Raw genomic sequence first — 23,158 nt, forward strand, 5'->3', positions numbered from 1 at the left:
ACGCATTGAGCTGACCTGTTCGAACATTCTTCATGTTTTCAAAAGACTTGACTCGGGTGTCAAAAACAGAATTAATGAAATCAACTTTTGTGTGGTGCTTTCAGATGTTGGATAAAGGGATAACCTTGAGCGCCAGCATGACGTGACTTTGCTCTCCTCTTTTGCTGCAATTAAGTGGAAGTCTTTGAAAGAAGCTGCAATCCTTCATACTCAAATACCACCCCGCCATCTGTCTGTTTAATCAAATATCTAAGTAAATGTGTGCAGATGAATCGAGCTTTGAGTGAGAAGCATGTGCAAGGCCTTGGAGGACTGGGATGCATTCTGGTCAGGCAGAAAAAGAGGCGTCGGGTAAGCTCAGGTGCAGCTTTAAGGCTTCGATGTACCCACTGTGAAGTTCATTTGTCTACTCGCTTAGGGTAAAAAGTAGTTTGAAATACTTGAGCAGGATTTCACCATTAATGAGATTGGTATTTAAATGAATCTCCTTTACTTTGCTCTCAATAACAATATAGTGTAAATACACAAAGTATTGACAGCAGCTCTGCAATTCAAACTCCAATCTATTAAACCCCTTGTACACATTGATCACTTTAATAAAAGCAGCTGTACAGTATTGCATATTAAAAACACTGTCAGTTTTGTATTCAAAAAGGACTACCCAATTTTATTTTTCTACTATAACGCAGTTCTTTTAAACATTTGCTCAATTGTAAAGAAGTTTGCTAGTGTGTTATAGATTGAAGTTGTTTACAAGCCACAGCACAAAAAGAAATGACTAGCTGTTTTGAACTCTAAACTATTTTCACAAAAGGTTATTTGATTCCATTTTTATGTCAGGCTCTTTACACTTAAAGGTAAAAAGAGTGTGACAATTTACACTGAGGGTTATTAAATGGTGCAAATGTACATGACATGATGATGATACTGAGTCAGAACAATAGATCCCCGTGGATCTATCCACACAAGATGTGATCAATCACAGCACAATAAAGATTTTTTGACAACCACTGTGCTATTTTTCTCTTATTGACCTATGATGAAATGGACATGCAGTTAGACTGGGGCTGCATACCAGTTCAATTTTTTATTTATTTTCACTTGCTAACGTCCCTCCATTTTGTTCACTTGGATGTATGTCATTGATTACATCACACAAATGTCCACTACTGAGATAACATCTGAATGGGTATAAATGGAATGCCCTAAACCCTTGAGCACTTGGTAAATGCACTGTTGTGAGTTTTAATCAAAACCGAGGGTTTGTCCTTGTAAACTTTCGCCATCCAAAGGATGAAGCGGAATACATGTTAAAATCGTGGCAGGAATTCCCTCGAGTGAAGAAAAAGTCCAAAGAAATGAGAGAGTGGACTAAACCCAAACTTGCAAGAGCAAAAAAGCTATGGACAACTAAACATAAAAACATAAGATATTTGTGAAAGAAAAGGAAGCATAAGCTGGAATATTACAAGGGGTTTCCACAGCCTTGCTGAAAAATCCAGATTAAACCAGCCTAGGATGGTTGGCTGGTTTTATCTGGTCGACCAGCCTGATGTTAGAGAGGTTTTGGCCATTTCCAGACTGGTTTTCAGCCATTTTTAGCCCGGTCTTAGCTGGTCAGACTGGGAGATAACCAGCCAAAACATGCTTAGTCAGGCTGGGAGCCCAGCCAAAACTATGTCTAAACCAACCAGGCTGGTCAAGTTGGTTTTAGCTGGAAGACCAGGAAGACTAGGCTGGAAATGGCTGAAAACTAGCCTGAAAATGGCCAAAACCTCTCTAAAACCAGCCAACCAGGTTTGGCTGGTTAGCAGGGAGATTATTATTATTATTATTATTATTATTATTATTATTATTCACAGCATAACTGCTCACAGAAAAAAGTTTCCAGCTACAAGGGGCTTTAACAAGGTGTGTTCAAAAAAGGTAGAAAATAAAGATGGCTGGACTGAAAAGGATTGAATCTGTTCGGGTCTGTCAGTAAAAAATATATAAATAAAACAGTATCTAAAAGTGGACTGAAACGCAATCTTGCTCAGGTAAGACTGGAGGCGCTATTGCACAGAAAGCTGTTTCGAAAACCAGTGTAGGCACTGAAGAAGAGAATGTAGGCGTTGAATAGATGTCAGGTGTTGTCAGCTTTGATGTGTGAGAACAGAGATCATTCTGTTAATAGTGACCACAAAAACAACACGTTTAGAAAATGGGACTCAATGGTAAGTTTCACTGTTTATTAAATGTAGTTTCAGTAAGCCAGCCTTTCTTTCTATTTCAAAATCTCAACATTTAAGATCTGGTTTCTTTAAAAATGATCATCACTGCCTGATTGAGATACAATATGAAGTGGGTCTCAAACTGAAAATGCACACTTGAGATTGTTTAAATTCATTTACCACTAATTTTACAAAATGTAAAATATTTTTTTTATCGCCATAAAAGAGAGAGTGGATTGTACAGGTTAATTTGTGTGTTTGAATTTGAATCTAAACAAACTTTTGAAAGAGGGCTATTAGATGCAGAGAAAAATATTATTGAGGAGTGAAATATCCCTTTACATCATTGGTGAAGTGGATCCCTCTAATATGAGTACAATGCTGTTGAGTATCATTATATAATTGAAAAAATCCAATTAAGACAAAAAGAGTTGTTAGACCAAAAGTGCAGTTTCAGATATAGAAATCTGAAAAGTGAATATTTCAAATGAAAGTAGGTTACAGTATGATAAAAAATTCTGTTCTAGGTCCTTCTATAAAATATTAATTTTTTGTTTTTTCTGCTGTGTTGTATTATGGATATATTGGTACTACAGTTGAAAAGAGGCCATTCCAAAGTATTCGCAAAGCGACATTTACAGTCAGGATAATGTCTGAAATCTTTTCTAAGCACTTTGTTTGCCCACATTACTATGTGGTTTCTGACAGTGGAGACAGTTATTAGGAGAGTTCGATCAATAATACATGCTAAAGACCATCTAATGCTCCATGGAGACAGACACCATTTGTACATCTTGTGGCCAGAATCCAAAGTTAGAAACAGCGAATGAAGGCAGGATGATGGGAAAGGCACTGAGGTAAAGCGTGCTTGACATGTTCCTCCCACAAGCAACAGGTTACAGCCCACGAACAACACAGAGCAGAGATGCGATGTCTTATGGAAATGAGATCGTTCCTTATTTGATTAACCTTCCAAATAGGAAGCCACGTGCCAGGCAATATTTCCGAATCTTTGATAGAATTTATTTTATCGACTAGCGGCGAACGCACAAAAACAACAAAGCCAGAAGTGAGAAGAGGTAGCAAACAAGCTTATTGCAGCCTTCCCTCAGAGAAACGCTTTCATCCTCATATTGCTGTAATGCTTCAAAAATCAATACCGGCCTGCCAAACAGGTCAAAATGCAATAAGTGTGCAATCTGTCCGGGAAATAACATTGGCAGAAGCCAGCGCCACTGTCCCGTGGGACTGCTCCTCTCGCTTGGCCAGAGAGCGCAGGGTTAATGCATTTCCCACATCACTGATCCCAGAGCAGCATAGCGCTACGTCAGGCCACGCAATCTGAAATGCCAGATAACACGAAAAAAGACAATAGTTTGATTATCTCATTACGCACTGATCGGCCCAACTGTCTGTTTCCTTTTCTCGGGCCCTTTTCCTGTCTCATTTCCAGGACTGGATGTCTCTGTGTCATGTTCTTTTTAGACCATTAGTCCACAATTAGAACAACGGCACAGAGTCGCTGCAGAGGAAGTGACTGTGCAGCGGTGTGTTCACAGCTGAGTGTGTGTCAGCAGGTCAGAGTCGCTCTCAAGGGTCACATTAAAACACACAGCAGCATCATTATCATCTCAGCGATTGGCGGTCTTCTCATTTTCTTCATTACGTTAAGGACTGTTATGTCAAAATCGCTCTGATTATCTGTGACTGGAGGGTTTTGTAGAGTTTTATTGGTTCAGTGACAGTTCTTTTCCTCTGTCAGTTTGTGTGCTCCAAACATTCTGTCCAGTCTTTAGCTCCATTCACACTGTACTTCCATTACAAAAATGTGGAGTTGTCTAAATTACTTAACCCTAACACATGATGGTGCTGAAGCTATTCATGTCTTCGGACTCACTAAATGAAGCTCTCAAAAAAATACAAGTTTGACGTTTGCTTTTTACTAGTCAGAATTTTGTATTTAGGGCTTGGCATGAGGCACAACTTTTATCAGTAGCTCTTTTTTCAAATAGCCTCAATATGCCAGTACCCTGCAAACTATTTTGTGTTTTATAGACGTTTAATAGATATCTAAACGTAGACAGCTTGGTTAAAACAAGGCTAAACCTGGGCTGTCAGTGAAAATCTAGTAGACATCTTAGAATAGCCCAAAACTAAACTAGTCGTCAAATAGACAGATTAGACAGACTTTATATAGGTAGTCAGTCATTTCTGTTTATTTGATGACTAGTCTAGTTTTGGCCTATTCTTAGACGTCTATTAGATTTTCACTGACAGCCCGAATTTAGCCTTGTTTTAGCCAAGAGGATTATGTAAAGACATCTTTTAAAAACAAAAAATGCTTTCTTGGTAGGTAACCAGTTCCTTTATGGAGGAATCTTTAAGTGTCTATGTTTTGATTCATGTAGTGTGTAGCTGTTTGTGAACATAAAATGTCCGAAAGCTTGCAAATATTTTAAGTTCACAATATATGGAGTTTTTACTTGCGTCATGATTTTGCCATTATGATGCGATCCTGGATTAATATCTATGTTGATCCTGGAACATCATTTTTGACGGAAACTGTAATCCATACCTATTCCCTACCCCTAAACCCAACCCCAACTGTAAATTATTCCCAAAATCAGAGGGGAATAATATTTGGGTAACAATCACTTAGAAGTGCATAAACCCAACCGTAAGCCTAAACTTAACCTAAATGGTAAATGTATCCCTTAATTCTGATTGGCTGATTGGAATGCTGTTTCAGGATCAACATGGATGTTAATCCAGGAACATGTCCGACTTGGTAAAATTAGGTTGGCAGAGTTATTGCTCCCAAGAGAAAAAAAAAATCTAAACTGGCTAAAAGTATTCTAAACTAGCTTCAAATTCCAGTCTAACCAGCACAAACCTACATTGATCATAATTAACCGTGGCATTATTAGGAATCTCTTAAAGGTTCCATGGAATAAAGTTCTGGAAATATGCATAGATGAAAATGAAAAGTTCTGTGCATTGTAATGTCATACCGTGAGCCTCAAGTACTATTGTTTCCTCATTCTCAATAAATCCTATGGGAGTGAAAACAGGCCGATTTGAACAAAACACTGGCTGTGACGTTCCATATATGCATGCCCAAGCAGCATTTGATTGCCCATAATATTTCCTAGTGAGATTACAACAGATTATATTTCTCCCCTTATTTTTAACAAACACAGCTTGTTATATTTGTTATGTATGTGGGGCTGTTATGTTGAAAATGAACCTGGCATTATATAGCTGTCAGGTATATCCTCCCATCACAGCTCATCAGCAGAGTGGAAAATTCAGGAAAGATGGATTATACATTTATTTAATGAATTTAACAAATAGCCATAATGTCTGTTTAACTGTTATATTAGTTTAACATGCATATTGTGAAACTTGCGATGGATGTTTGAATAAGGCAACAGACACCATGTCCATTGCTTAATATAGGGGTTAAATCATGTTTATGCATTGATAATCTAAACTGTATTTCATCCACAACACAACTCCGGAGCAGTTGGACAGGTAGCTCACTTGTTTCTAAAGTGAACCTCTTCTCCATTTCAGTTGAAATAATTGTCATTTGACAAGGCATCTACTCAGTTTGTTCAAATATTTTCTTGACAAATGAAGTATGATTATTTTTCACATACGTATGTCTGAGTACATCATGCTGTGTGAGGATTAGAAAAATGAGCCAAAAGCATTGTGAGATCAGAGCTCATTAATATTCATAACCTTTCCAAATAAGGTAAAATCAGACCCTTTTCCTTTTAGGGCCTATACCTTCGGTTCTAAATGTACTTTTTAAATAGTTTCTAGAGATTTTTCAATTGTATCTGGATGCAGCCTTTATGATACTTTCTCAGGGATACTGCAATGTCAGACACGATGCACTCAATGGAGCTAGTGACGTCACTGTGAGGAGTAGAGTTGAATGAGCCCATTAAAAAGCATTGCATGCAGCTTAGATTGCACAGTCTGTAGCCAGACCCCTCTCAGATTTTTTGCACTTCCTTCTATGATGAGATCAGAGAACAATTTAAACAATGCATCAATGTGTTCTAAGGCTTCTTAAAAACAGTAGCCCAAGTCTACTCTTATGAAAATTCAGATCTCATGAAGAAACGTAACTATTTAATGTTTTTTCAGTTTAGTGGAGAGTTCAGTCATATGAGTTCAGTCATTGGGGGATTAGCAAATCATACTAAATTGTACCAATTAGATTGTACGATTTCATTCGAATTAGCCACTAAATCAAAAAGTTACGAAATGGCGTGAGATATCATTGGAATATTGTAAATGCGGGCATTGTGCTGTTTTGCATATTGTTTTAGAAGTGAAGTGTGTTATTTTGGATGAAGGCCCTGTATTTTTGATTGATTATCAAATCATTTTCTCAACTTCGTTCACAAGACTAATTGAGTTAGCAACAAATCAGGTGTCTTTTTCATGAATGAATTATCATTCTAAAGAATCAATAAAAACAATAAGCAATGCAACAGGTCAAAAACATGGCAGGACAGACGGGGAAAATGCTTTGTAATGCTTACGGATAAACAAAACTCAGCAAACTGTGTGGGAATCTGAACAGTGTACATAGTTTGTGTGATCTGTCTTTGATCAATTCCCAGCTGTGTGTGTATGTGTAATCATCTGTGATTGACGATATGTAGTTCATAAAGTGACAGAATTGTAGTCCAGTTGATGGAGCATGTTTACCAGCGATCTGCAAGCCTGGACCGCTGGTAATCATGACAGATAAATTCACAGCCAACCATTTTTTTCGGGAATGAAAAGGTTGATTTAGAAATGGTTTGAAAAAATGAAAGGGTTTAGTAGTGACACATAAATAAAGCTGTAAAATGAAGGAAAATGTTTACGGAACATTTTGTTTACTGTTGATTTTCATAGCATAACATGTTATGCTTTGACTTTATCTAGAGCTATTTTGGCTGTGTGTTATTTCATTTCTCAGATCAAGGATATTGTTCTTTGTAATCCCATGTCTGACTGATTTCTTTATTTTATTTTAAAAGGAAATGTTTGGAGGATTATGTGATTCGTAGCCCCATCACACACTTGATGGTAAGGGTTTGCATAAGTCAGAGCTACTTTCAGTGTTTTAACAAGACAGAAGATGTGGGCTTGTTCAAGAAAGAAGATTGTGCTGCCATGCAACAAAAGCAATCAGCAACTCGCTGCTTAGGCAGAGAAAACCATTGTACAGGTTGATTAAGTGTAAAAAAAAGTGTTCCCAGGGAAACGAAGGTAAAACTATTGAAATGCTCAACTTGTGACCTTGGGTTTTTCATCTGTAAGTCAGGTGCTGAAGAATAATTTTTACATTTTTTTTTTTTTCTTGTGCTGCTGCCCAGATGAAAACAGCACAAATCATGCGCATAGATGGCATTTTCTGTGTTGTCATTGTTGCAATGTAAAATGAAAGTCACGTCCTAAAATGTGGACGTTATCAATAATAAAAAGTACACTTATGCATACAAAACAGTATTGTAGGATTTTATTTTTGATGCTGGATACATTTTTTAAAACGGTACTACACAAAATAGCACAAAATAAACATACAGCCATTATAGACTGTTAGTCTACAGTGTCAGTGTACAATAAACAATGTCTTAAATATTTATTAATTTTAGGTAAAGTGTGGTTTTAACAAATGTTAATTTATTTACATTTTCACAGACATCAAAGTTGTCTTTTTAAATCATTTTGATGGATTAATGGCACCTAAATGTACAATACTAACATGACTCAGAAATGAGTTCTAACTGAAATGATAGCATTATTATTTTGTCAAATCAATGGGATATTTTAAAATGACATTTATTAAAGTAATCATATGATGCAAAGCTTTATTCTGACCCCACCATTTTGTGGAGACTGCATACTTTGTTGTGAAAGCAAAACTATATTTTGTGTGGCACAGTGGGTAGCATGTTCGCCTCACAGCAAGAAGGTCGCTGGTTTGAGCTGGCTGGGTCAGTTGGCATTACTGTGTGGAGTTTGCAAGTTCTCCCCATGTTCGCATGGGTTTACCCTGGTTTCCCCCACAAGTCCAAAGGCATGTGGTATCGGTGAATTGGGTAAGCTGAGTTGCCTATAGAGTATGTGTGTGTTTCCCAGTGATGGGTTGTGACTGGAAGGACATCCGCTGCGTGAAACATATGCTGGATAAGTTGGCGGTCCATTCCACTGTTGGCGACACAAGATTAAAAAAGGGACTTAGCTGAAAAGAAATTGAACGACAACTTATACAAATCAGTTCTGCTCAAGCTGCAAAGATCGATTAATTGACTAGATTATCCACATTTTCTGGATCAGATTCAGCTTAAAAATTACATAGTAGTAAGCAGTGTTGGGGGTATCGCATCACAGGTAGCGAGAGTTATGTAATAATATTACTTTTCTAGCGAGAAGTAAAGTAAGGCATTACTTAAAAAATAGTAATAATATTTGATAAAAAAATAGATAAATTGCTGATTTAAAACAAAACAGTCACAATAAATCATGCAGTCAATGAGAGAATGTGTTTATTAATTTGAACGCATCAAAGAAAAGGAGAAGGGGATTGTCTCAAAAGACAAAATTATTTTACTTAAGACAAATAGTACTAAAGTAGCAAACTTTAAAGCATACTTTAAACTTTCAATAATCTGTATGTACTGCATTTATAGCTCAGGTTTCATGAAGTGCTCAGATAACATTATTCTAAAATATAAAAAAAAAAAATTTAAAGTTAATAAGGTTAAGGTTATACAGTGTGTTGTTATGCAGAGCGCCGCTATTTTAAAAAGAAAGGAAAATAAGAAAAGAGATCTCAGAAAGACATCAATCCTCAGCCAGGTAATAAAAAGTAATGCAAAAACTTTAAAGTAACGTAACACATCGCTTACCATGAAAAGTAACAAAAATCGCAAGTAGTTACTTTTTTACAGAGTAACTCAATATTGTAATACATTGCTTTCAAAAGTAACTTTCCCCAACACTGGTAGTAAGGCCTTAACATTTCTGTCACATAATTGAGGGACAGTATCACAACACTCTGTGTAGCTGACCAGCCAGAGCACACCAGGCTTTTCAGAATGATGAGCTTTGTAAAAATGTTCACATTTCAAAAAAGAAGGGCTGAGAAAAAGTTATCTTTTATTTTAAACCTTAAACCAACTCAGCATTGCATTACACTGAGTACACAGTATATTGAACTGTTTAGAAATGTCATATGACCCTTTTACAGAACAGTTAAAGAATTACATGACTTTAATGAAAACTTTAAAATCTTAAAGGGCACCTATGATGAAAATCAACTTTTAGAAACTTTTGGACAGAACGGTGTGTAGGTATAGAGTGTCCACAGTCATTTTGGAGTGATATAAACCCTCTTTTTTAAATTTCCTGACATTAAAATAGGATACAAATCCCTCCCTTTTTTAGGCCCACCGCATTGTGACGTAGGAGTGTGGTTTCCCCACCCACTGAATTGATTGACAGCCATGTATTAAAATGTCTCCGTAGTAACGCCAAAACCAGTAGCGCAAAGCAACTCTGTGGGATCAGCTGCACCTCAACTGCAAGTTTAAAACTTAAAAATCAGTGAATGTTTGTAATAAAGACAGTGAAATCGCTGTAATTCATCACCACAGCCGCATAGTATCAGTACAATTATAAAAGAAGACGCTTCAATTTCGATTTGTGGACTTAAAGTAGGTTTATTTTGTATATTGTACATTAACACGTATCTTGTCACATTTGCAGAGCAAAAACAGTGCAAAGCTAAATGTTTAACTTCTACATACATGTATGCAATATTTCTAGTGTTTAGGACACAAAACACTTTTTTTTTTCATCTGCTGTAGAACAAATCCTAAGAATCAAGACAACTGTGAGCAACAGATTCAAACTTTTATTTAGCAAACTTCATCTTCAGTCTCAGCAGAAACTGTAAGCATATTCAAGAAGCAGGGCAATCAGTGCAATCAAATGCTCGTTGGCTCGTCTTCGCTACAAAACTCTGAAATGTTACAAACTCAAAGAAGCTTCACAAGTCTTTATGGCAGTGAAATCAAAAGCTCGCCTGCTTGACAACAGGCCGCAACATTTGTGGCGTGTTCAAATAACAAATGTGTAGGGGTTATATTTTCAGTGATCAGCATGTTTTTTCCCCAGCTTTTTTGTACCTTGTTGTAACTAATGTGTATGAAAAACAAAAAAACGCCACTTTTGGTATCACTTTTGGCATTTTGATTAAATAAATGAATAAATGTATTAATGTACATAAATTATTGTCATTGTACTTGTCAGGAAATGTTCTGGTTAGGGTAAGAAGAGCAGGATTATATTTTAATGCTATATTGTTAGTAAGAAAGTTACTATATTTCCACTTTAAATTGTTTAGATCTTAAAGGATCTAAATAACCATATCATTTATCGATTCAACAATAAAGGATTGGCACCCACAGACACTAAAAAAAGGGACTAATATATACAGTAACTATTTTAAAATACAGCCCCTTTAAGACAACGCCCTCACAAAACACAACTGCAAACTCTTAGCAAGTGAGTGAGATCTGAATTTCAATCTGGACTGTTTACACAACCATCCCCCAAAATGCAAATCCTATTGCTCATTAACATGCAGCATACAATAAAGGAGCATCTATTACAAAACACTGCCAGCGTCTGTTTCTCTGTTATCATTGTGGAGACTGAGGTTAACCTATGAGGGGATATTTCACCATCTTGGAGTGGGCTCTGAGCCATCAGCAAAACTCCCCGGCTTAGACTGAGATGGCATTTTCATTCGACCTTAGGGTGACATCCTCATAATGGAAAGGCATCAAAAAGCGATCTGTAAAACGGAACGGATTTCAATCTCCGATGCCTGCATTGATATGCAAAATCTGTTCATCAACTGGATATAAATCTCTGTTAGATGAATGTTGCCATTTCCACCGAATAGCCCTATTTTTAGGCCACCAAAGGATGAGACAAATATTTATGCTACTTTATATGAGGGATTTTAGTTCATTCAAAATAGAAAAAGCATGCCTTAAATCATAAAGCCTGTGCCTCAAATGATCATTTTCAAAGGTAATTGAAAAAATGGCGTCTTATCATTCATCATAACATTTGATGATTGTTCATATTCATGAAAAGTAAATATGAAAATATGACATTTAGATGCATGGGATAAAGAATGGGAATGGAATTGTAAAGACATTTTTGCATACGGAATAAACATCTTGGAATGAAATGCAGTTCCTCTGACAAATGGTCAGACCATTCATTCATTTCATTTCATTTTGTTTTCGGCTTAGTCCCTTTATTAATCAAGGGTCGCCACAGCTGAATGTACCGGCAACTTATGTTTAACACAGCGAATGCCCTTCCAGTTGCAATCTAACACTGGGAAACACCCATACACTCTTGCATTCCCACAGACACTAAGGCCAATTTATCTTAATCAATTCTATAGCGCATGTCTTTAGACTGTGGGGGAAACCGGAGCACCCGGTTTAAGCGGGTTCATGTAGAATTTAAAAATGTTTGTATTGTAACACATATGTAGAGGTGAGCAAGGATGAAAGTACTATAACATGGGACAAGGGTAACAAAGGGATTTTCTCGAAGCCCTGACTAGGCAATCACAGCACATTCAGGATGCAACCCTTCGTGGAGCAGCCAAGTTATTTGGGAAAACCACATGGTCAAACTCATAGGCAAACCCTGGGATGGCCCATGTGAGACCCTCCTGGGACTTCCCAGATATAAATATACTGTTAAAGCAAGTGGTATTGTCTTTGTTTAAAGTGTGTTACATACCATTGAGAATATTAAGCTTTTTACTAAATTAAAATAGAATCAAAATCACAGTTTCAGAAAAATCACAATTAGATTTCCCCTCCTTTTACAGCCCTATTATAAATGCATCATTTTTATTCCAAAAAAAGAGTCAAGAAAAATAATGTGTATGTGGCATAATGTACCGCTGTATTTGAGCATCAAGTTTATAAATAGAAAAACCAAAACAACCAAAACTCATTTTTATTTTAATTGAACAAATTACATCACATACAGTACCTTTGCATACGGTACAAATACAGTACCATCTTATCTATTATTGTAAAAAGGCAAAGGAGAAAATAGCATTTAGCTTAATAAGTCTATGGTTAAAGATTACTTTAACCCAGGGTTTTTTCAAAGTCTAAGACAGTGGGCCTCCCTTTTGACACAACTTATCCATTGGCGCCCCCCTCCTCCCAAACACGCACGCACAAACGCGCGCACACGCACACACACCCAACATTCTGGAGGTTTTCCTGCTACGTCATCATGCTTGGTTTCAAGGTGTCGCCGAAGTTTAGCGGGTCTCATGCTGTCATTAGCCAAAATATCTTGACAAACCACACATAAAGGTTGTGGTTCATCAGCTGGTCCTGTCCACGTAAATCCTAAACTCAAATACTGATCATCATATCGTCGTCTTTTGGGTTTAAGCCCTGAACATGAAGGCTTTGAATCGGGGGGTCTCAGAAACTGATCCATTGTATTAGCAGCATAGACTGTAAATTAGCAGGCATATACCCGTATTGGTGGGCTTGCCAAACAGAAGCAAATTCACAGCTATGGCCTTCTGGGTAAAAAAGGTTTTCTTATTTTTGAAGTATTTTTTTTTTATCTTTGTTTAATTAAAACATTAAAAATAATAATCAATACATATAATAATACAACTTAATAATTATATTTTTATTATATAATATTTTTTCCCGCGCCTCCCCTGACATGCTCTGGCGCCCCCCAGGGGAGGCGCGCCTCACACTTTGAAAACCTCTGCTTTAACCAATTACTGCCACTATGGCGGCAGCGAGGGTAGGGGTAAATAGAAAATATTAAAGTGTTATCTATCCATCTATCCATCCATCCATCCATCCATCCAATGCACAGGAAAAGCAACCGCAATGAGAAAACAGCAGTTAAGAAAGCATCTGATAATGTTAAGATTGTGATTAAGCATTTAGCCTTCAGCTTCACATTATTTACTTCAATGCAAGTACAATATAAGTTTTGTGATTCACTGGCATAATGTTGACAGATGAGGTAATTAAAATCACTTCAAGATCATTTGTATGTATTGTGAATGTCTCAGTGTGTTGCATAATGTGTAGCAGTTAGTCATAAAGAAGGGCACCAGGCACATATCACCACAGGAAAAAGATGGCCACATTTATTAATACTTTTTTTAAACACTGCATAGATTCTCTTATGGAAATATATTTAAATCTTATCAGCATTTAGTCTTATTTACTGAAGTTGGCACTGATTTATGCAACCGTAAAACTTGCATGTTAGAAACATTTCCATGCCACCATTCAGAATGCCTGTAGCAATACAGAAAACATCCTTCATTCTGAAAACGTTAAGTATTATAAACACAGTACTGTAGCTGTTGTGTTAGCAAAGATAAGCAAAAGCAGGATTTCAATTGATCTTGCGTAACCTTTTTTTTTTTTAAAAAGGATAAAAACAGGGTAGCACGGTAGCTTATTGGTTGGCACTGTCACCTCACAGCAAGAAGGTCGCTTGTTTGAGTCGCAGCTAGGTCAGTTGGCATTTCTGTGTGGAGTTTGCATGTTCTCCCCCTTGCTCATGTGGGTTGCCTCCGGGTGCTCCCCCACAGTCCAAAGATATGCGCTATAGGTGAATTGAATTAACTAAATTGGCTGTAGTGTATGAGTGAGATTAGGTGTTTCCCAGTACTGGGCTGCAGCTGGAAGGGCAATCGACGTGTAAAACATATGCTGGATAAGTTGGCGGTTCTTTCCACTGTGGTGACCCCTGATCCATAAAAGGGTTAAGTCGAAGAATAATGAATGGATAAATAAATGAATTAATGAAAGGTTTAAAACTGGTAACCATTGACTTCCATAGTATTTGTTTTTCCTATAGATGCCAATGGTTACAGGTTTCAAGCTTTCTTCAAAATTTCTTTGTTGTTGTTCAGTAAAAGAAAGAAACCCAAACAAATGTTTGAAACCAAGTGAGTACATATTGATTTTAGGGTGTACTATCCCTTTTAAAGGGGAACATAGATACTTGTATCTACTCCTACAATACAATCTTTCGACTGCAACTCTGTGACCCTATAGTCCCACAATGCATTGCATTGATGTCACATTCATCTTTATAGACTATAAAACTGGCAATGTGAAAATACATTTAAAAATAAATCCCTTTTCTTTGCAAGAACATTTAACGCTGCTGTACAATACTGAACGTTACAAGCATTTCTTTCATAATGAATACAAGACTTTCAGATAAATGTTGCACTCATTTGACTTCCTGGCAACAACGTCAAGAGACCTTCAAATATAAATCCGTCTATAGTCTTCAGACAAGTTAAAAAGTTGAGAAAGACCTTGTTTAAGTTTTGTACTATAGCTTTGGCAATAAAGAAAAGCAAATAATACATGAAAATCTGAACATTTAGTCCCTACATACAGTAGGTTGTTTTTGAAAGTGCAACATTTTAATTTGAAATAAATCCGGCGTATCAAAGCCAGCAAGCATGAAAAGGAAATGGACAGTAAAAGCAAATAAACAGCAAATCATCGAATCAGTTGTTGAGAGGCATCAATCATACCATTATTCTCTTAACCCCGCACTTCTCCTCCCCTGCTGCAATTTTCCCTGATGTTTCTCCAAGGATGAGACAACACGAGCGTCTCAGTAAGAGCAATTACAGAGAGGCGTGTCGCTGAGAGTTTTTCATTTTCCCCCATGCCTCAGATAAAATTACTTTTATTGCTGTTTTCCTTCTCCCTCTGAAACCCATAATCAAAGAATATTTCCTAAGGGTGGAAGCACTAGGCTGGGTTTTACATTTGTAAACTTCATTAAACAAATAAAATGGCTGTCTTTTATTGCCTCATATTGCCGAGATATACAAGAAACAATTAAAGGGCAGCAAATGATAGTCATTTTTAGCCAAATGGAGAAATGATTCTCAAATCATTTGAGATTTCACGTCATGAGATGACTAAGAAATTTCTGAAGAAAACGTTTTTTATACATGAAATGATCTGTAATGACATTCACAAGGATCTTTATGAGCTTCTGGGGGAGGATCACATAAATCCAGATGCGGCAGAATGATTTATTTGTGTTGAAGGTTTTCAGATTATTGCATGTTCACGTGGGAAGCAACTTCATGTTATGTATTTCTCTTTTCAGTTTCAAATGTGGCAGAAGAAAATTAATCCAAAGTTTTTTGGGTTTTTTTTGCCGTGAAGCATTTAAACACTTTCTGCTTCAAAGGGAAAATCACCTTGACTTTTAAAAAAGTTGATCTTTTTCTCATAATTACACAAAAATATATGTTTGCTGTTTGTTTAAAGGGCACCTATGTTAAAAAAATCTACTTTTCAAGCTGTTTGGACAGATCTGTGTGTTGGTATAGTGTATAGACCGTCATACTGGGGTGATATGAACACACCCAGTCCTTTTTTTTTCAATTTAATTACAAAAAAAAAGGATCGGCCAATTGGAGCTGTTTTCAAATCGATCGCACCATTACGTAGGAGTGCGATCCCCCCGCCCACCGAATTGATTGACAGCTGCACGCATTAACATGTTCCGGTAGTCACGTGTATATGTCAACATGACCAGACAGACATACGCAAAGCAACCGGGAATAAAAGGTCTGTTCTGTTCGCTAGGATCAGCAATCATCATCAAATGTGATTAAGAGTAAGTTTCACAAGTTTAAAGTGTTTTAAAACAGAGTATGTGTGTAATTAATTACAGCGTTTTACTTCAGCTTTACTTCATCAGCACAGCCGCGTGTCCGAACAATTATAAAAGAAGACGCTTCAATCCCGGTTTGTGGAAGTTAAATCAGGTTTATTTTGTACATTAGCATAACAGATATCCACACAGTACTTGAGGTTAGCCTTAACTAAGCTAAGCGCGCTCTGTCTGTCTGTCTGTCTGCCTGTGTGTGTGTGTGTGTGTGCGCGCGCGCCCGCGCACACGCGCGTTAACTTTGTAACGATATTGTGTTTGACTCATCAATGCAACTTCACAATACTGATTAGTAAAGATTAGTTCTTACTGTAGTATCTCACAAACGCTACGTGAGACCTTCTTCCTTTAGGTCTGTCTGTTGTCTGACGCAGCTGAGGGAGGAGGCATGTAGAAACAGTAGGCGGGAAAGACTCGTCTTAAAGGCGCAGTACAACTAAACCACCCCCTGCTGGAAATCAGTATGAAACAGCATCTTGTAAAAGGCATAATGAAAAATCTGATGGGTATTTTGATCTGAAACTTTATATACACATTCTAGAGACGCAAAAGACTTTTATTAAATCTGAAAAAAGGGGTAACCTAGGTGCCCTTTAAACTAGTTGTTTAAAATGAGCTGAAACAACACAATTAATAAGTGTTTTGGGGGGACAACTTTGTTTTATTGTTTTATGTTCTTAAATTTGAAAAGACTAATAAGCTATCTGCACGGTGGCTCAGTGGTTAGCAGTCACCTCACAGGTCACTGGTTTGAGCCCGGGCTGGGTCAGTTGACATTTCTGTGTGAAGTTTGCTTGTTCTCCCTGAAGAATCGAACTTGTTTAAATTAATTTATTCTTCTTTCAATTATTTCATTTTATCATAAGATCATTAGTCATTTACATAGTTATCCTTGTATCAATTTATTGACCATTAGATTATTATTATTGATTATTATTATTATTATTAATTGTTATTTACTCCTTTTATTGTTTTTATATTTTATTATTACTATATTCCTATAATTAGGATATAATTATTGCTTGATTATCATCTCATTTTTCCATGTTGTTCTAATGTAATAAATGTGAATTCAAGTGACACTTGTTTTAATGAGCAAGAGATGAGAGAATGTCTCCATTTCAAGGTCTGTATTGTCTTTGAACAGTGTTGTTGTGAACAGTATACTTTTCATTGCTGTTGCTTATGTTATAATAACACTTTGTTGGATTTATTCTGGTCAGACAAAGTCTTTGAGTCATACACAACTAAGATTATTCAATAAACTCTGCTCTTTCTTGATTATCATTACTTCATCTTCTGCTTCTGCTTCTCTCTAGCTTTCTCGGTCAACACTGTTATTGATAGGACACTGTTAATTCAGTTGAATACCAGTTAACAGGTTGGGTATTGGATGGCTCTGCTGTGTTTTTGTCAGGATCTGGTGACCGAGGCTAGATCTTATTTATCTGGTGTGATAAGTGTAATCTAACATCTCTGTATTCGCATGGGTTTCCTCCACAGTCCAAAGACATGCAGGTGAATTGATAACTAAATGTGTCAATAGTATTTGGATGCAGCCTTTTTAATGCAAGCTGAGATTGCATAACTCAGCGATGCAATGTCAGACACAATGCACTCAATGGAGTGAGTGACATTACTGTGACGGGTAGGGTTAGGGGTGGGGTTAGGTGAGTGCATTAAAAAGCATTGGATGCAGCTCAGATTGCACTGCACCAGGTCTGCATCTAGACCCTCTCAAATTTGTTTTAGATTGTGTGTGTGTGTGTGTGTGTGTGTGTGTGTGTGTGTGTGTGTGTGTGTGTGTGTGTGTGTGTGTGCATGCGTGCGTGCGTAAATGCAAGAGTGTATGAGAGTTTCCTAGTACTGGGTTTCTGCTGGAAGGGGATCCGCTGCGTAAAACATATGCTAGATATGTTGGCGACCCCTGGTAATTAATGAAACTAAACTGAAGGAAAATTAATGAATGAAAGAATAAGAATAACTTAATTCCTTCATGTTGCCCCAACACAATTCTTCTCAAATCTGAGAATTCATCTTCATGGCTGAATTCAGTATGATCGTAGAAGAAATAGGGTGGTGTTCACTACTTTTTCTGCACTTCAAAATAACTCTGGATCAGACTAAACCCTGAGTAATCAAAATCCTTGGTTATTTTCCTTCACGTTTCACACTGGATGTAATTTACTTGGAGTTAACAGTTAATCCATTTGTAAACTGTAGTTTCACTATACAATCTTAAACACTGGATTAGTGTCCCTACCTCTATATGTGCAGTGTAGGAGTTATTGATTGGACAAACTCAATACGAGACGTGTACATAAAGACTCTATATTGCTTCATATTGCTGACTGTCAACAGAATTTCCTGAATGGACATTTGGGATTATACATGTAAGACTGTGACTATTTCTTCTTCACTCCAATTGATGTTTTTCCATTAAAACTTTTTAAAATTTTATTTATTTTTTTAAACGCAGACACCCACTGTAAAAAAATATATTTGTTAGTTTTCGGTTTTCATGTTTTCTCATTCATTTTCTGTTTATTTAAGGTTGTGAACTGCTTTACGGGACCTTGATCTCTGCACTGTCGACTTTTGATGATGAAAATTCAATAACTTTAACAAAGTCACTTTTATCATGATTTTAGTAGTTAAATAAAGTTAAATAAAGTAATGTAAAATAAATGAGAGAGAGTGAGAGAGAGAAAGAGAAAGAGAGAGAGAGAGAGAGAGAGAGAAATAAGAGAAAATATAAAATAACAAAAAATATACTGGCAGCGTATTACAAAATTTTGTAATGTAATATACAACACCAACCCAAACAATATATCTCTTTAATCTATTAGAGATGAAAAACTGCTAATTTGGGGATATTTTTACAGTGCACAGTAGATTAACACTCAGGGTTAATTTCAACATGGTGGTTTTGATTATTTTTTTCAACCCACATGCAGTTAAATGAACACTTTAAAAAATGCTTCAGTTTGTTTGCTTTTTAACCTTCCAAAAATGTATTTGATTTCTCAAATGAGTGTAAATTTAACTCTGCAGAATTAAATAACTACATTAGATGTAAAAGAAATGTTAAGTGAACTTTGCAAAAACAATAATATAACTATTGAGTGAGTTGAAAAAGAAGTAACTGAACAGGTGTTTTTGGAAGAGTACCATTGTACCAACTATTGTTATTACAAATATGTACATAAATGTTCGAACATAATTGCTAGATTCCCATAAAGGGAGAAACTGTAAATAAGTTCTAATTGTTACTACGCCTAATTTTAAAAAAGTTCTTGTAGGTCCAAAGTTAACTGTAAAAAATTTATTTTCTTTATTTTTTTAATAAAATATTTGAAATATTTTTCCCCACACTAAAATGGTCTTTGTTTTAAATACTGCTAAACAGTGATGTGTTCTTGCAGCAATTAAAGCATCACACTGTTAAGAAAAAACAGGATAAAAGTACAAGATACTTTCATTTGGTCTATATGTGGAAGTCATAAGGTTTATAATGCCCATTAGTTTAAACAAGAGTGTCCTGTTCATTTAAACTTAATGTTTTTAACACTTTCTTCCAAACAATGTTGGGTTGGGAAATATATACAAATTCAGTAATTGGGTTAAATGTTTAACCCTTACTGCTGGGGATGTATTGATCCACTCTGGGGTGATTTTGAGTCTTAATTTGGTCATAACTTTTTCTGTGTTTCATCTAGCAGACACATTTTTGGTGACAAATCTTATGTTGACACATATTTTGAGAAAATGCTGTGTAATTAAAAAAAAACAACTCAACAACGTACGCTGGGTAAATTGACTACCCTTTTGTTATGTTGGAGATGGAAACGTCCACTAAATTAAACTGCTGTCAAATGCATCAGATTATTATTTTATTATTCATTCATTCATTTTCTTGTCGGCTTAGTCTCTTTATTAATCCCGGGTCGCCACAGCGGAATGAACCGCCAACTTATCTTAGCCCTTCCAGCCGCAACCAATATAAATGGGAGTTTCCATTTGCGCACGTGCAGATTTTCACCGAGGCAAAACAAACACACACGCATATCATGCATATTAATGAAGTTGCACCGCGTACACAAAAGAGCGCGCTGATTGGTTTGAACAAAGACTTACACATTAATTAATGCAGCACACTCAGAGACGTAATAGGGTACTCCCAGGTACAGACATCCAGTCTACATGCTGGAATACACGCTAAGATCTCATGGCCGTGATGCAGCTTCAAAAATTTGTTTCAAACCGGAAGTAAGAATTTGCTCGAAATAATGCAAAAACAACCAATTTTCACTTATTATTGAAATATATGTGTCCTAATAGTGCTTTTAGCAGTGTGGGACACATATACGACTGTCAACAGCTCAAAAATGTGTTTTGTGACCCAAAGTCCTGTAATTTTCTTAAAGATTAGTAGTTTTAATTAAGACTGAGGTTGATTAACAGATTTAAATTTGAAAAAATAATTATATGATGCATTTTACAGCAGTTTAATACAGTGGATATTTTCATCTCTAAGATAACATAAAGGTAGTGAATTTGAACAGTGCACAAGGGTTAAATTGCAAATATTATAATTATAAAAATGTAAAATTATTTAAAAAAATTAAATTTGGATTGAACAACAGAACATTGTTTATAATAATGGAAAAATAACTTATTTTCTGTTGTATAGTTCCTTCAACTTCAGTATTGATAACGATAATAAGTTAAATAGCCTCCTTTGCTTCCTCTCAGTCAAGATGTTGTCTGAATTAATGGCCTTGGAGAAAGTTTATTTTATTATTATTGTTTTTTAGCAAGATGTTATGGTTTTTAATACAGTTTTTAAGACAGGATTTTAAGCAGGATATCAACTATTTCTCTTGCAGCACTTCTATAGAACTGACAAATACACCCATAAATCAAAATATTAACACGTTTCTTTCAAGAATAAACTGAGATACAGATGTAGTTAGTTAATATTACTCAACAATTCACTGTTAAACTGTAACAAGGACATCATTAATAAAGTGCAATTTAATTACCTTCATGTTGTTCCAAACCAGTATGACATTCAGTATTCAGAGGAACACACAAAACAGTATCTTTTAAATAACTTGCAGAAGAAACAACACACTTGTAAATCATGTGCTTGGTTTCCAAACAGGGATTAAAAGTTTTATAATGTTAAAATTTCATCTTGGTTTGGTTCACTTTTGCAAGACAACATTATTAAATATAGAGCAAAATTTGTCTCATGCAGGTCAACGCTCATCTCTTATGTTCCTGGATTCTGCTCTTATTCATCATGGATATGTATAGACAGCCGGTCTGTGTGCTTATTGTGGCTTTCTTTGTAACTGTTGTTAAATTACATTATCATTTTGAAAAGCCTTGGGAATTTTCATGTTTCTTTTTCTAAAACATGTTCTTCCGAGTCTGTGTTACAGAGAGTATTTGCTTTAGGTTATCCACTAGTCATTTTGAGAAGCATTAGCTAAAAAAACTGTTTTTCGCAGTGTGTGTGTGTATCAACTCATTCATTGTTATAAAAGCCTTGTGTGTTGGTCTGTTGATTCAGATTGCTTTCCCACCACAAGCAAGCCACTCTATGTTTTGTAGCGAGCCAAGACCACCTTGTGCAGGTGATCTCAGACTGATTGTTTTGGTGCAGATCTGAGTGAGATGGCCAGGGGGCTGTTCCAGAAAGCAGTTTATGTGACATACCCGGGTAAGTTTGAGAGTAAGTAGGTGGATAACCTCAACTTTGGTTCCAAAATCGGAGGTAACTTCTGGGTATGTTAAGTAGCCATAGCAACTTACTCTCTGAAGATAACCTGCTCCGGAGCAGGTTATGTTCAGAGAGTACGTTGCTATGTTTCAGAGTTTGTCTGTTTCAGAGAGTTTACTGAGCATTGCGTGCTCTTTTGATGAGAATATTTATGGATGTGGACGCACAGATACAAGTTTTTTTGTTGTGAGAGGCCTATAAGTGCATAGTTTTTTTCATAACCAAATTCATAATGTTAATGTATTTAACAAACCTTTTTGAAATCAAATGTGACAAACCGCGGGTCTGCGCTTACCATAAAAAACATTCAGTGCAGCTCTTTGTATTCGCGTCAGGGCATTTTAGGCAACTGTACAATGTGGCAGTATGACCACCTGTACAGTACGCCTGGCACTGAACTGATTTTTACACTTTTGTACAGTTCCTTGGTCATACATTACTGCGTATCATTACACTGATGATTCAGAGCACGGGAATAGCGTAGTGGACAGTGCGTCGATAAAGAACAACGGAGCGAGTACGAATCTCACTTACAGATATTGATTTATAATACAAATATAGTAAAAAAAAAAAACTATAAAGCAAATGTTGCTTAACACAATGTTTATTTTTATTATATTTGTATTATAAAATAGAATCATTACTGGGCACTACATTGTTACTTGCTGGAGGACAAAAGATACCCTTTTCTGCCTTATACGATGACACGTACCTGCAGCCTGACCCAGAGGAAATCTCAGTGACCCAAGCAGACAAAACAGATGGAAGAGTGCTAAAAAAAATATAATTAGTAAAAAAACTGTTTAATCAAATAGTTTGGTCTGTTCATTTCTTCATTTCCTGAAATAAAATGAATGATTTTGTACACTGCTTTATACACACACCTTTTAACGTGTAACATATTTTTCATATACATTTCTCACCTTAAGTTGATGCTCATGTGACTTTATCTTTGAAGATGGACCTTATACAGCTACTATAGAATTTAAATATGTAGATAAAAGATTTTGTGATCCAAGAGTAATATTCAAATATGGAAAAGTGCAGAAAATTCTTACACTGCTTGTTAGTTGAGGCAGAAGGAACTTCGTCTGCATGCAAAATAAAAAGAACCTAAATCTATCTGACAACAATCACTTACAACAGTGACAGAGTGTGTGGTGTAAGTCAAAAACTCAACCACTGAAAAGCCTTTATTATAGGACACAGCAGTTAGACAGGCCTCTTTCTATTAGCTGCATGTCAGAAATAATATTCTAGAGTGTTAAATAAAGAGCTCCAGTAATTAAATATTACCTTTTATGATAATGTTTCTGTGTTTAATGAC

General features: G+C 36.2%; 1 protein-coding gene across 1 annotated transcript in view; it reads left to right on the plus strand.

Annotated features, from left to right (window-relative positions):
- Positions 1–2,092: 2,092 nt before the first annotated feature.
- The window catches only part of yes1 (YES proto-oncogene 1, Src family tyrosine kinase), a 339,868-nt gene continuing 318,802 nt past the window's right edge, over positions 2,093–23,158 (plus strand). Inside the window, exon 1 of the mRNA XM_073915087.1 lies at positions 2,093–2,216. The gene's annotated coding sequence lies outside the window, so the exon portion shown is untranslated. The remainder of the gene's footprint in view (positions 2,217–23,158) is intronic.

This window comes from Danio rerio, chromosome 2, assembly GCF_049306965.1.
Source record: "Danio rerio strain Tuebingen ecotype United States chromosome 2, GRCz12tu, whole genome shotgun sequence".
Lineage (NCBI taxonomy): Eukaryota > Metazoa > Chordata > Actinopteri > Cypriniformes > Danionidae > Danio > Danio rerio.